Source organism: Canis lupus, chromosome 38, assembly GCF_011100685.1.
Source record: "Canis lupus familiaris isolate Mischka breed German Shepherd chromosome 38, alternate assembly UU_Cfam_GSD_1.0, whole genome shotgun sequence".
In the NCBI taxonomy this organism is placed as follows: domain Eukaryota; kingdom Metazoa; phylum Chordata; class Mammalia; order Carnivora; family Canidae; genus Canis; species Canis lupus.
This window is the reverse complement of record NC_049259.1, coordinates 1269971-1284598: the sequence shown is the minus strand read 5'-3', so window position 1 is coordinate 1284598 and position 14628 is coordinate 1269971.

The following is a 14628-nucleotide window of genomic DNA, read 5'->3' as shown; positions in this document are numbered from 1 at the left end:
TCCCAGGATTCTGGTTTGGAGCTTTTTCTTTTCTTTTTTTTTTTTTAAGATTTTATTTATTTATTCATGAGAGACACAGAGAAAGGCAGAGACACAGGCAGAGGAAGAAGCAGGCTCCCTGTGGGGAGCCCGATGTGGGACTCGATCCCCGGACCTGAACCAAGGCAGATGCTCAACCACTGAGCCACCCAGGTGCCCAAATTCTGGTTGTTTTTGACTTGAGTCACAGCCAAGGAAGAATCAGTCAAAAGAAACCTAGGCTGCTTTGAGAGCTTGGAAAAAAAGACCTGACCTCTCAAAAACTCCATTTCTTTATGTGTAAATGGTGATCCCAACATCTACTTTGTGATTAGAAGGTAGCAAAAACTCAGAGGACCTGGCCCAGAAGAGCAGCTCAGCAAAGGCAGGAGGGGGATGCCCCTCCTCCCTAGCACACCTGGCAGGTCCCAGGCTCCCGGGTCCCCAGCTCTCCATGGAGACAGGAGGCCAGGGGTGACCCTCCAGCATTGCTGGGAAGTGTCCTGGCGAAGCCAAAAGGTTGTCTCTGTGGCCACCGGCCCTGTGTTTGAAGCCTGGCTCCAACCACATGCTACTAGCTGTGGGGCCGGCAGGTTTCCATTTCTCCATCTCTAAACTGGAACAAATAATAACTGTCTCATAGAATTATTCAGAAGACCCAATGTGATGTTTGTAAAAATCAGAAAAAGTTTGCTCCCTGAATACTCCCCATCACCCTTTGAGGAAGCCTCCCCCAACCCCTGCGGGGCTGAACACACAGAAGACCCACAATGAGGCAGGTCACCCTCTTCCTCCTGTCATCTACTTATAGGCCTCGTCCCTTGGGTCATGTGTCACCACCCCACGTAGGCTGTCCCAGTGTTCTGCGCTGTCCCTGGCCCCCCCGGAATCTCACCTGGTCAGGGCCCGCCCGCACCAAATCAGACACTCAGGCCCCACACGGCGCCGACAGGCTGAACAGAACCCCGAATTTGCCAAGGAAACTCCATGTACTCAGAGCCACTGCTTATCTGGCCAAGCCACCATGCCCTCCCTTCCCCAGCCCGTGACACAGAGCTCTGCAGCATTGAGGAGCTCCCTCATTTCCTCTGGAGCCCAGGGCAAGTGAAGTGTTGTTCCTATCAACTCCTGCAGTCCCCTGCCAGCTCCAGGAGGGGACAGGAGCAAGCGGGAACAGCCCGAACACACCCGTGTTTACCCACCAGGCTGGACAGCACTCAGCTCTACCCTAAGGTCAAGTTTAAGCCATGTGGTCGAAGCTCTCATGGCATTCGGTGACACGGAGGCTCTGGAGATTCATGCAGTTGGTCCAAACCCCAGCATCCCTCTGGCTAGTGGCATGGACAGGCCAATCCCTGCACTCTCAAAGCCCACAACTTTGCTTACTTACAGCCAATAGCGCGCTGGCAGGGAGTGAAGAGGCGATAGAGGACAGGCCCGGTGCCTGCAAGTACTGAGTCGAACCACTGCCATGGGTGTCCTCAGCAGAAGCTGAAGCTGGGGGGTGAGAGGCAGATGACTGGGGAGCCACCCAGTCCCACATCGCTCCACGAAGGGGCCGAACAAGTGCCTGAGGCTTAATTTAACCTCTTTACATCTCAGATTCTCCATCTGTAAAGGGTGTCAAGAAGACCCAACTCTCATGGTTGTTGGAGAATTACGAAGTAGTGTATATGAGCAGCATCTGGCTGGCTCAATTGAAGAGCGTAACTTTTGATCTTGGGGTCGTGAGTTTGAGCCCCACGTTGGGTGTAGAGATGACTTAAAGAATAAAATCTTAAAAAATAGGTAGCATATATGGAACACTCAGCAGGATGCCTGGTAGACGGGTGCTTCCTCTTGTTGCGGTTGAATGAACGAATGAAGCAGTGAGCCTCCAGGGAACCTCTGCCAGGCAGACTGCTCAGCCCAAACCAGGATAGGTCTCAAACGCCCTTCTTAAAGTCATTTCAAACATCAGCCTTCACACATCTATAAGCCCACGGCCCCCTCTCAGAGCGGGCACCTGCACACTGCCTCCTGGGAGCCCTCGGGGCTCCGGAAAGGTATAATTCTCTTCCCTCTTCCTGCCTTGGCCACTCACTGCAGGGTCAGGGAAATGGGCCCATTGAATGAGATGGGTAGTTGGTACAAGACTGAAGATTACATAAACGCCGGTCACCAAGAAGGCCACCATGCAGTGTTGACAGGAAGAGAGCCTTGAACCCAGAAGGCTGGCATGCAAATAAGCAGCAAATCCACTTTGGCCTCATGCTCCCCCCCCTCCCCCAATGGGGATGTGTGTTCCTCCAAAGGCTCCACACAAGATACACCTTGAGAGAAGGTCTGGGGGCTTTCTGAGCAGTTCAAGAATCTAGCTTCCAGCTTGAGCAGATGATGAGGAAGCAAGGTGCCCTCAGCACTGCAGGGGTGGGGGTGTGGGCCTGCGGGCTGGACCTGGATACACCAGCCTTACCTCTGGGCACTGGCTCAGGTCTGCGGCTTCCCCCATCGCCTCCCCTGCCCCCACCCCAGGGCTTTGGGTGGGACACCACCTGTGCCTGGTATAAATCTAATCACCACCATCTCCCCCAAGACGAGCTCACTCATCGGAAACCCCAATTCAGCAGCTCCTGCTTAAACAGCATTCATTCTGCAGGCGAACAAAGTGTTCCGTTCTTTTTCTCTGCAAAGGCCGTGTTTCCTCTCCCATTATCTACCCCATCGGCAGCCAAGCCTGCCACAAAAGCAAGATTTTTTCTTTCTTTTTGTTATTTTCGTGGTCCCCTTTATTTATGGGTGGCTGTTCCTTCTTGCAAGGCTTTGGCTCCTTTTCAGAAGGGCAGGCAAGAAAGGGGTGGAGTGAAGTATGATAGTGTCTGATTTCATCCAAAATGCTCATCAAGCGATCCTCCACATGGTAGCCTGCACCCCAGTCTGCCCGGGACCCCACCTGGCAGCACCAGCACCCTTCCTTCCTGGAAATGGACGCAGGACCACTTCAACCAAAGAATCCTAACTGGCAGAGTGGTGGAATGAGGTAGGATTCTGGGAAGGATCCTGGCAGCTGGAGCCCACAATGCTAATAATAAAATAACAAGGAGAATATTCAAAATATCTGATCAGTGATGAGCACTGACCACCAGATGGGACTCCACGGACAATGAGTCGGTAGATGCCAGCCACAATCACTGGCTGACACTCTGGTATGGATCAACTAAGCATCCCCCTTGATCAGAGCTAACATTTAATGAGCCTTTGCTATGTGCCAGCACTGCCAGAGTCACGGTCACTTACATTAATTTATTCAGTTTTCATAATAACCACCGGAGGTACACCCATTTTACAGATGGAGAAACCAAGGCACAGAGGTGATTTGAGCCCAGCAGCCCAGTGTTGGAACCCAGCTCTCAACCAGACAACAGGAACCGAGCACACAATATGTAACTGTCAGCTTTGGGAATGAGCCTTTTTAATTCTTTCAACAGTCCGTGAATTAGTTACTATTATCATCTGTTTTACTGATGAGGAGACGGAGGCTTAAGGAGGTTTAAGCACCTGCCCAAGGTCACAGCCAATGAGCGGTGACCAAGACACTGAACCCAGAGCCCTTCCTCTAGGGACCGGATTTTAGGGTCTTCTCTGCTACAGATCGGAGGTTTCAAGAGCCACTGAAAGTCATCTCCTGGAGGCAGAAATGTCTGTCTTCCACCCCCCAACTTCCACTGTTTCCATGATGGGGGTCAAGGGACCCACATGTGAGAAGTCACAGGCAAACTTGGGCTGACAAAGCCCTGGTTTCACAGGTTTGCAGGCCTTACTCACTCCTGCCAGCTGCAGCAGGAGACCAGGTCAAAGCACAAGGGACGCTCAATGTAGCCTGCCCACACCACTTGCAGAGATAAAACGATTCAAAGCCAGCATCCTACCATAGTACCTTCTGAGGGAACGAGCGGCGGCACTCTGGAAGGCGCACGGCTGCTCCAGCGCCTGAGCTCCCTTATAGGTACCGCTTCTTTGTTTGCTGGCCCTCTTTCCATGCCACCTACCCCCCCCCCCCCCCCCCCCCCCCCGCCCAGGCCTCCAAGCCTGCTCCCTGTGCTTTCCATTCATGCCTGACCTCCACGGCATCGAGCTGAACCTTGTGCTCCATGGTCCCTTGTAACACATGCACCTAATGAATGGTTGTACTCATTCTTATTTCCTTATCATTTTTTTGCCCTGAATGTAAAAGGGATGTATGCTCATTGTAGGAAATCTGCAAAATTTAGGATAAAATAGAGAAATGTGAGAGTCACCCATTTCCCATCAACCTGGAGGTGGCCACTGATCAGAATGTGGCACATCTCCATCAAATCTTTTTTCTAGACACAGTTTCCTTTTCCACTATCGAGCTCATAAGCAAGTTTTATATTACTTTTCTCCCCATTTAATAGTCTATCAGAAGGGGGTGGGCACTTGGGTGGCTCAGTCCACTAAGTCTGCCTTCGGCTCAGGTCATGATCCCACATCGCATCAGGCTCCCTGCTCAGTGGGGAGCCTATTTCTCCCTCTCCTTCTGCCCTTACCCCTTGCTTGTGCTCACTCGCTTGCTCACCCTCTTTCTCAAATAAATCTTTTTTAAAAATGTTTATTAGAGGGGGTTTTCAGGTTTCTAAAAACCTGAAATTATTGTAAACTAGAAGATCAGCTGTAATGTTTGCACATCTTCCCCTCTATGGCAGCACCATCTTTGTACCCAATGCCCAGGGTTGAAATGGTTCAACTCTTGAGAAAATTTCATTACTGAAACCTTCTCTTCATCCCCAAGGTCATACATTTACCCTCCAGACACCTCTGGTGGGTCACAGCCACAGCCATTCTGTTCCTGCCACAGATGGGAAGGAAAGTCCCCTGACAGCAGACAGAGCAAGGCAACAGAAGGACCTCATCTGCCTCCTCTTTGATGGGCAGGGGATAGAGCAGCAAAGGAAGTGCAAGATGGGGGGTGGAGGCCAAGACGGGGTGCCTGGAAGTTTGGGACCAGGCCTGACCGCTTCTACTACAGGGAGGGCCTGTCTCAGCATTTCTCAGGGCTTTGACTTCCCCTTAAAAAAGACGGGAGAACTACGATGAGATACCTCTTCACATCCACTATATGATGGATTTTTTTTTTTTTTTTTAAAGAATTGGCAAGGATGTGGACAGTTGCTGGTGGGGATATAAAATGATGTAACCACCACAGAAAACAATATGGCAGGTCCCCCCAGAATTAGATATAAAATAACTGTATCATCCAGCTATTCCACTTCTGGGATATACCCAAAAGATTTGAAAGCAGGATCTTGAGGAAATATTGGACATCATAAGCATGATTCACAACAGCCGAAGGATAGAAATAATCCAAGTGTCTATGGAAGCACAAACAGAAAAGATGTGGTGTGTGTGTATACAGAATATATATTGTACGTAGAGGTACGTATACGTAGGACTGTTATCAGCCTTGAAAGGAAGCAAATTCTGACACATGCTACAATGAGGATGAACCTGGAAAACATGATGGTAAGAGAAATAAGTGGGACACAAAAGGACTAATATTTGATTCTGCTTATATGAGGTACTTGGAATAGTTAAATTCACAGAGACGGAAAGTAGAACAGAGGTTAGCAGGGGCAGGGAGAGGGGGGTAGGGGGAGTTGTTTAATGAGGACAGAATTTCGGTTTGGGATGATGCAAAATTCTGGAGAGGGACAGGAGGATGGCCGTACAACGTGAATGTACTTCCCACCCCTGTACAATTAGAAATGGTTAAAATGATCAATTTTGTTATTGCATCTTTTGCCACGAAAAAAAAAGATGGAGAAGATGAAGGTGCTAATAATTTACACTTTCACGGAACCTTTAATCTTGCAGATGGGCAGAGGGAAGAGCATAAACACAGCTTTAGAGACTGGGGACTCATGTCAGACTGGGTGTCGGGGGAGCAGCGGGGCTGGAGACCGGCTGCCTTTGGAGAACCCCATGCTCACAAAGCCATAATTAACATCACTAATTGAAGTGTCTAGAAAAGGCCAGAGCCAGACAGTGCCAGACCTGCCCCGCCAGCTAGATGGCCTTCCACTCCATGCCTTCCGTGCCTCCGGGAACATTCAAAGACTTCCACCTGCCAGGCAGAGACAGGTGTACTGAGGGCCCTTCCTCAGCAGGGAGGGAAAGGATCTGGGGGCAGGAAGAGGGGGAGAGGAAGAGATTAGGTTCCCTTCAAGTTGGATCCCTGGTCTTCCCAGAAATCCTTTCCTCCAGTGTCCCTCTCAGGGTGGCAGTTTCAAGGAAAACACAGATCTGGCTCCACTTGCCCTACACACCTGGACCAGTCATCCTCCTTGCAATGGGCCTCCCTCAGCATCATATGGAGAGGACACAGAGACACTGGTCCCAACAGAAGCTCTATACCAGGAGGTCTGAGCTGACAGAGGCAGAGGATGGGGGACGGATGGCACAGACAGACATGGGAGAGGGAAGCGAGCAGGGTCTCATCTTATTCCACAGACACTGGTTTGAGGGCCACCTGCATCACCCTTTCCTGCTGGATGAGTGACAGACTGGGACCAAAGTCCCATCCAGCCCTTAGACTGATCTGCTATTTCCATTTTCTATTTCTGGTGCCTTTCCTGGTAAAAATATTTCAGTTCCCACTTAACCAAGTACACATCACAGGGTCCCAGTGTCTCTAAGAGCTGCCTGTGCTCTGTGGCCACGCTGAGGGCAAGTCCACAAGGGACCCTTGGGGACTTCCTATGGAAACCGAAAGGCCACCCAGCATCTTTGTCCAAAGGGGAAAGAGGGAGGAGTTCCCCTCCTGGCCCTTGTGTCCCCAGGCCCTCCCTCTGCCCCCATTGGACCATCAGAGCCATTGTTTTCCATCCCCACAGTCACTGCCCTGACCCAGGAGGTGGGGGTCAATGATGGGATCACTGGAGGCACCAGCTCTGGTGCTTAAGAAGAATTTAACCCTCTCCTTCCAGGTTCATGACTATCCACACACACACAGGCCTAATTGTATGGAGGGAAATATAATTGTAGACGGGCTCCAGACAGGCCCAGGTGAGACTTCTGAGTGCACAGTGGAAACAGCACTGAATTTGGAGGCTGAGGGTCTGAGATAGAGCAGTGGCTCTGATGCAAACTCCGAATGCAATCCTGGGCAAGTCCTAATTGTCTGAGTCTGTTTGCCTAGCTGTAAATTGGGAGTCAAAATTCCCACCACCAGATTGCTAGGGACCTCAGCACAGCGACTTTCTAAAAATGTCAAAGTGCTCCATACACTTGATGGTTCACGGAGCCTCATCGTACTAGGGAAAAGGAGCCTGATGCTTTTAATTCACCGTGGGGCCCGGACCCACCATCCAACTTCCCAAGGTCTCAGTTCTTCCATTTGCACATGGGGTCAATTATTACTTCTCCCAGAGATAAATTTTAAGTGGGGGAGGGCTCCGAGGTCTTTGGTGCGGCTAAGTGCCTGGTTTCCACTTGCCGGCTGCAGCCCAGATCAGCAGAAAGATAATCACAGAGTGATCACAACAAGCTCAGCACTTCAGATATTTTCGGCGGCAGCAAGACCCATTTTATAGACGAGGCACCTGAAGCGAAGGGGTAGAGGCAGGATCCTCCTTAGATCCGCAGGAGGGGCGCCAGGGTGGCTGGGGGAGCGCCTGCCGTCAGCCCGGGCGGGATCCTGGGGACCCGGATTGAGTCCCGCGCGTCCCGCATTGGCCTGGCCTCCCCGCAGGGAGCCCGCTTCGCCCTCTGCCTGTGTCTCTGCTTCTCTCTGTGTCTCTCATGAACAAATAAAAACCTTAAAAAAAAAAATCTGCTGGACTCCCAAGTCCAGAGCCACAGAAACCTGGAGAGGAGGCGGCAGCCCAGAGGCACAGCCAAGGCCGCTGCCCCTCTCCACCAGGAGGGCTGGGTGCCGAGAGGGCTGGGTGCCGAGAGGGCTGGGTGCCGAGAGGGCTGGGTGCGGAGAGGGCTGGGTGCCGAGAGGGCTGGGTGCCGAGAGGGCTGGGTGCGGAGAGGGCTGGGTGCCGAGAGGGCTGGGTGCGGAGAGGGCTGGGTGCCGACAGGGCTGGGTGCCGACAGGGCAGCCTCCACTCCCGGCCGGTCCTTCTAGGCAGTGCCTGAGCTGCCCAGAGTCCAAAGGTTAGTTAAAGGCTGTTTATTACTATGAATCATCGCAACTTCCCTGGCAGTTGGGTTTTGTGGACGTGCGGGTTTCATGCCTCGGGGCAATCCCAACTACAGGCGAATTTCAGAGATTTAACAAACATCTATCCTACTTGGCGTAGAATTGTTCCCCCGTAGTGACCAGTCTAAGGGGTGACCCTGTGCAAAGGACAAAGAGCGGTTTGCTCTGAGCCGGGTGGTCACTTCTGGGACACCCGGCGCCGCCCTCCTGAGCTAGAGCGTGGCAGTCCATACCCTTCCTAGGGCTGCTCCTCCGCACCAGCATGGTGGGGTCCACACCCCAGCCCGCCACCGCCCCACGCCCCCACCCCTGCTCCAAGCTTCTGGAACACCTGGGGCAGCGGTTCTCACCCTTACTTCTCTGAGTGAACGGGTCCCGCTAGCAACAGGATAACCAGAGCGACAAGAGCAGCCAACACCAGGGTAAGATTCCCGCCTGTGCCGGGCGCGCTCCCTCGCACCCAGCCCTTCCAACACGCAGGGCATGACCGCAAGCAGCCGTTTACAGTTGCGGAAGCCGAAGCACAGAGAGGCTAAGTAACTTGGCCAGGGCTGTGCAGAAGGTGCACCTGCGGGTCGCAAGTAAAGGACAACTGTGGGAGGTGGAGGGAGGTGTCCCCACCACACTGCGAAGAGGTGCTCTCCCCATTTCCCAGATCCCAGAGACCATGCTCAAGACCCAAGGGAGGGCTGTCTGCACATCCAGCTGCACATCATGGCCACCCCAGCACTGAGCCCCAAAAAGCCACAGTGGCCGAGATCCTGGTACTGGCTCTCACTTACTGGAGGCTTCTGCACTCCCACCCCTGTACCAAGCCCTGTACTGGGTACATTACTTGCCTGAATCCTTGTAACCTTGTGAAATAGGTATTTTATTCTCGTCTTGCTTTGTAGATGAGAAAACTAGGCTCTAAGAAAGTTCGAATATTTGCTGGAAACCACACAGCTCAGAAGAAAGAGTCGGCACTCAAACCTCGGTTTCTCCAGGGGCACCCAAGGGGCTCAGTGGCTGAGCGTCTGCCTTTGGCTCAGGGCGTGATCCTGGGGTCCTGGGATCAAGTCCCACATCAGGCTCCCCAGAGGGAGCTTGCTTCTCCCTCTGCCTGTGTCTCTGCCTCTTTCCCTGTGTCTCTCATGAATAAATAAATAAAATCTTTAAATAAAAATAAATAAATAAATAAATAAACAAACAAACAAACAACCCTGGGTCTCTCTGACTCCACCTTGCAGCCTTCCAACCCAAGGCTGTGGAGGTGGAAACGGCTCCATCAGTCCTGGCACTCTGACTAACTCGGCTGAAATGCATTATTCCCACAGTGCCACTCTGTTTCCTAGGATTCTCTGCCTCACCTCCCCAAACACATTTCAGCTTCCCTGTGGGCAGGGTCTAGTCTCCTCTCCCCCTACCTCACCCAATTCCTTCACATGGGAGGGCTTGGTAATGCTTATCCATTCCCTGAGGATCACATTTACTCAAAAAATTGTATCAGACCATTGCCTTTTAAAATGACGTCTAGAGATTAATAATTCTCAACCCTGGGGCGCCTGGGTGGCTCAGTCAGTTAAGCATCTGCCTTCAGCTCAGGTCATGGTCCCAAGATCCTGGGATCAAGTCTAGCATTGGGCTCCCTGCTCAGTGGGGAGTCTATACTCCCTCTCCCTCTCCGCCCACCCGCTTGGGCACTCACTTTCTCTCTCTCTCTCTCTCTCTCTCTCTCTCTCTCTCACATAATCTCCCATTCTCTCAAATAAATAAATAAAATCTTCAAAAAAAGAATTCTCAATCCTGAACCATGTAAATTTGCCCATTTGTTAAGAAACGGCACATGCTGTCTTTCCCACGAAAGCTGGCCACACGTATTTACTTGGGCCTGGGGCAGGACCGAAGCCCAGGGCAGCATGGGTCTGGGCAGGCAGGGAAAAGGCACCCCCCAGAGCCGCCAGCCTTAGCCCCACACCCTGGGAGCCCACTAGCCTCCTCGCATAGAAAGGAAAGTTGTCTCGATTACCAGATGATTCAGCATGATTTGAGGCAGCAAAAATGTCTTTGAATGGGAAGAAAAAGAACAGGGTTCTGTTAGAATTTTTCACAGAACAATGAAACAGAAGTTTCAGTCTGAATGAATCAGCTAGCCATTGGAAAAGTCTCTGAAACATCCTCTGGTTCCTCATTGTCAACACAGTCCTAGCTCCTTGACCTGCTCCGACTGTGGCGGGCCCTGCCTGACTGCCGTCTAAGTCTTTTCCACCCTGCAAGGCTCTTGGTGGGTGGCTGAGCCACCGCTGTTCTTTACAATCCAAAAGTTACCTTAGCAGGACACGGCGGTCGCCCTGGACCCCAGGTCTGGTGCTGGGCCCAGACTATATGCTCCATACACAGTTACTGAACTTAACTGTGCAAAATCCAATCCTGCAGCTCATCCTTTGATGAACCCCTGGAAAGAGCCTTGAGCTGGCTGGACAGGAGGACAGCAGCTCAGAAAACAGAGGACAAGTAACCTGTCTTGGGACCAATGGTCTGGCCGTCAGCTGTGTGCGGAAAATAATCAGATAATAGTCCAAACCTCACAGCTGGAAACCAGGCCCGTTCTCTCACTGCCCAGTGCACATGGTCCTAGCCTGGGCTCTTCCCAGGATGCCACAGAAGCTTCTATCCTTCCAACAAATCTGCCCTTTACCAACCATCCAACGGCACTAATCAAGCACCACTAATCAAGCACCTGGCCAGGACGCCAAGTAATCCCTTTTGAGTGGTTCGCTCTCCCCAAAGTGGCCTGGGCCCCTCCCAGCCAAGAGGCAGAGGCCAGGAGAGGGGGCACCACAGTCCCTAATGCTGAGAAGCTCCCCTGCCACCGCCCAGTTCCCTGCCCTTTGGCATGAGGGACCCTTGGGGGACACCAACTCTTTGAAGAACAGCTAATGAAGCTACTTCTCATCCAAGCCCAATAGTTGGGGGAAGAATAAGACGAACTGAATGGACGACTGGGACCAACTTACGTGCTTGGGTGGAGGAAGGGAACCTGCTTCCAGGAATGGGGCCCAGCGATGAGTCCAGAGGGGTGTGGAGGACAGACTGGGGGAGATGGCGCTACAGGTGCCACTCCTACCTTTGCATCATCTTCCGGGACCCCTGTACCACAAAGCCCAGGCACCCACAGAGCTCTATCTATGGCCCAATCTCATGGCCACCAAGCTCAATTCCATCAGCTCAGCACTTTTGCAGAAAGGGTGGGTTGTTTTGCTTGCATGCCAATCTTTCCACGGGTCATCTTGCCCACGCCCCCTCTTCCGGGGTCCTCTTGCACACCGTTCTATTTCCCTTTCCTTGTTGGTGTCTTCTCAGACCTCCTCTCTTGAGAAACTCTACGGTGGCTCTGTTCTGAGCATCACAGCCCTGACCCCACTTCATAGAGAAATCTGGAGCCAGAGGCCCAGTGAGCATGCGTGTGGGAGGGGAGCCCACTCACCCAGCTCATATGAGCCATGTGGGCTCACGTGGGGATGCCATGCCGTCCGGAAGGGCTCCTCCCCACACAGGATGGGGCTCAGGTCGGCCCGATGTAAAGTTATCCCCAAGTGCAGGCCAGGACACCACATAGTCCATCGTAAATTGCTGACCTGCTCCCCCTTCCTGTCCAGACTCTTGCTGTAGCCATAAGAGTCTTCCCTAACACTGGAGAACAGAATGTGCTTGGCTGGAGAGCTGGTGTCATAAATTGCTAATAACAGATTCTCAATCTGAAAAACAAAATAATAGAAAGCCTGACCCTTCCTTTCTGCTCCTCTCATCCTCAACACAGTTTCCTGCAAGGCCAAGAAGAGAAAGAAATGTCTCCTTTGGCCACAGAGTGGGAATCAATTCCTCCCCTCCTCAGGACCCCCAGGAGATCAGTCTCCTCACCAGCCTCTGCCATCACCAGCACAAAAGCCAGGCCTACAGGAGCCTGTTCTGGGAATGTCTTTGTTTCCCAAAGTCCTCTCTCATTTCTAACTTCACTTTATCCTCAGATTAGCTGAATACCTGCTAAGTGCCCAGCACAGGTAGGAAGGTGCCCCAACCCCCATTCACAGATGAGGGGTGGCCCGCTGGGGAGCAGTGGGGGGCAGAGGAAGCTGGGCAGTGGTTTTGAGGCTGACCCAGCCCTCTGGGCTCACCCCAGGGAGGGCCCATAGCCAGACTACAGAGCCTGACTGGAGGCTGACTCTGTTCACAATCACCTGCCCTGTATGAGAGCCATCTGGGGGGAAGGGGACAGGAGTGGGGAGGCAAAAATGAGCAAAAGCCAGAAGCTACCATCTTTGGAAAGAACAATAGTAAAAGACAAATCTGAAAGTTCCCAAGGACAGATTACAAAACTGGGGGATCCCTGGGTGGCGCAGCGGTTTGGCGCCTGCCTTTGGCCCAGGGCGCGATCCTGGAGACCCGGGATCGAGTCCCACGTCGGGCTCCCGGTGCATGGAGCCTGCTTCTCCCTCTGCCTGTGTCTCTGCCTCTCCCTCTCTCTCTGTGACTATCATAAATAAATAAGTAAATAAATAAGTAAATAAATAAATAAAAAGACTCCCAAGCCCAACCAACTGAGCCCCCCCAGGCACGCCCCTATCCAGAATTCTTTGGTCCAGGTCTCCCTGCTTCTGGTCCATCACTCCTGACATTCAGTGCTTCTTTCTTCCAAAAACGTCCCAGGGCTTTTTCTAATTCTTCCCTGAGCACCATTAGCAGAGGCAGGAGGTCTTGCTGTCTCTCCAGTGGGAACCTGAGACCACAGTGGCCTCCTGGCCCATGGATCTGCTCAGAGGCAGGTCTCCTGCCAATGGGGCGGGTCTCCTGCCTATGGTGCCTCACCCAGACTGGTCTTACCTCTGCCTCAAGCAAGAAAAAACAAGCACCAAGTTGGGGGGAGGGGTGCTGTTGGGAGGTCAGCACCTGCCCTCTCCTCGATGCCAGCACCCGCTGGCTGACCTGGTCACTGGTCTCTGGCTAGGCCTGAGAGCCAAGGAGAGGGGGGCTGCTCCCCGGGGCCAGAGAGGAGGAGACAAGAGGCCCTTTGTGTCTGCAGAGCTCCTGAGACACCTGTTCTCCCTCCTGCCTGCCTGTGGCCTCCCTCCCTCCTGGCGGGCCTGTGTGCAGCCTTGTTTACCCTGCAGCCCTGGCAGCCAGGCCCAGCCTGCTCCCAGTGTGGGGCTCCAGCAGCCCCTGCCAGCACCTGCCCGGTCCTGGCAGCCCCGGGGGCCAGGGGCCAAGCACAATCACCCTGCTGTTGACACAGTTGTTGATTTTCAGGAGGGCAGGGAGGAAGGGGAGAGGAGGAGAAGCAGCAAAGGCATCTGACGCCAGCCTGGCTAATTTGCAGTTGGTCCTAGCAATCCCGCAGGCCTCCAGCCCCAGCTGCCTGGAGAGGCTGGGGCTCCCGACCTGGGCCACCCGGGCCACATACCACAGGCAGCCCTGCACACAGCCCGGACGTGTTGGCGCCGCCCCCCCCCCCACCTCCCGGCTTGCACACCCGACTCAGGGCCAAACAAGGCCCCAGGTTGCTGGGAGCCCCGAGCTACCCTGTCTTCAAGGGCCTACCACACCCCTTCCCTTCAGCATCATGATGTCCTCTCGGGCCTTGGGGTGGGTTAGGGCCACCTGACTGACATGCCCTTGGAGACCCAGGCAGGGCTCCTGGGAGACCCGGAGGGATCTGTCCTTACAATCTTCTCTCCTTTCTGACTTGTTCTTGCCGAGCAATCTCCTCCTCACCCTCCGGGTCTTTGGGTTTCCTCTTCCAGGGAGCCTTCCCTGACTGCCCAACTCCTCGGTCCTCCTGAAGCACTACAGCCTGCACTTCCCCACTCCACTTGTCAGTAACTCATGACTTACTTCTCTTTACCTTCTCCTCACTGCCACGTGAGGCTGTGCTGGTCTCTCAGCCCCAGCACAGCGAGGCCCCGCTGCGAGGCAGTGCTCCCTGCAGATCCACACGGCTGCGTGAGTGGCCTGAACAAACGGCCCCTCCACCTCCACCTCCACCCCGAGTTCCCACTCTGACAGTCACCTCCTGAATGAATAGGGCCCATGGCTGGTGGAAAGGCTTTGAGAACGACCCACCAGCACATGAACCTAGATTGGCAAATCCACTTAGCCGGTCCTCTCCTCCAAGATCAAAGTACAGGACCTTGAAGGACAACAATGGGTGAATTTTGTGCATGAAGGAGGGAAAAAGGAAGGCAGGGGTGCAAGGAAGACCTTGTGGGTTGGAGGCCGGCAAAAGGGTCTGAGGCAGAGGCTGTCAGGCTGGGAAGGAACTCGAATCTTCCCCCTATGCACCCCCACACACCTGTCAGACTTCCCAAGGTCCTATACCCATCAGGAGGTCCCTCACTCCTGCGGCCACCTGGCTCCTAGGGCCAACTGTCCCA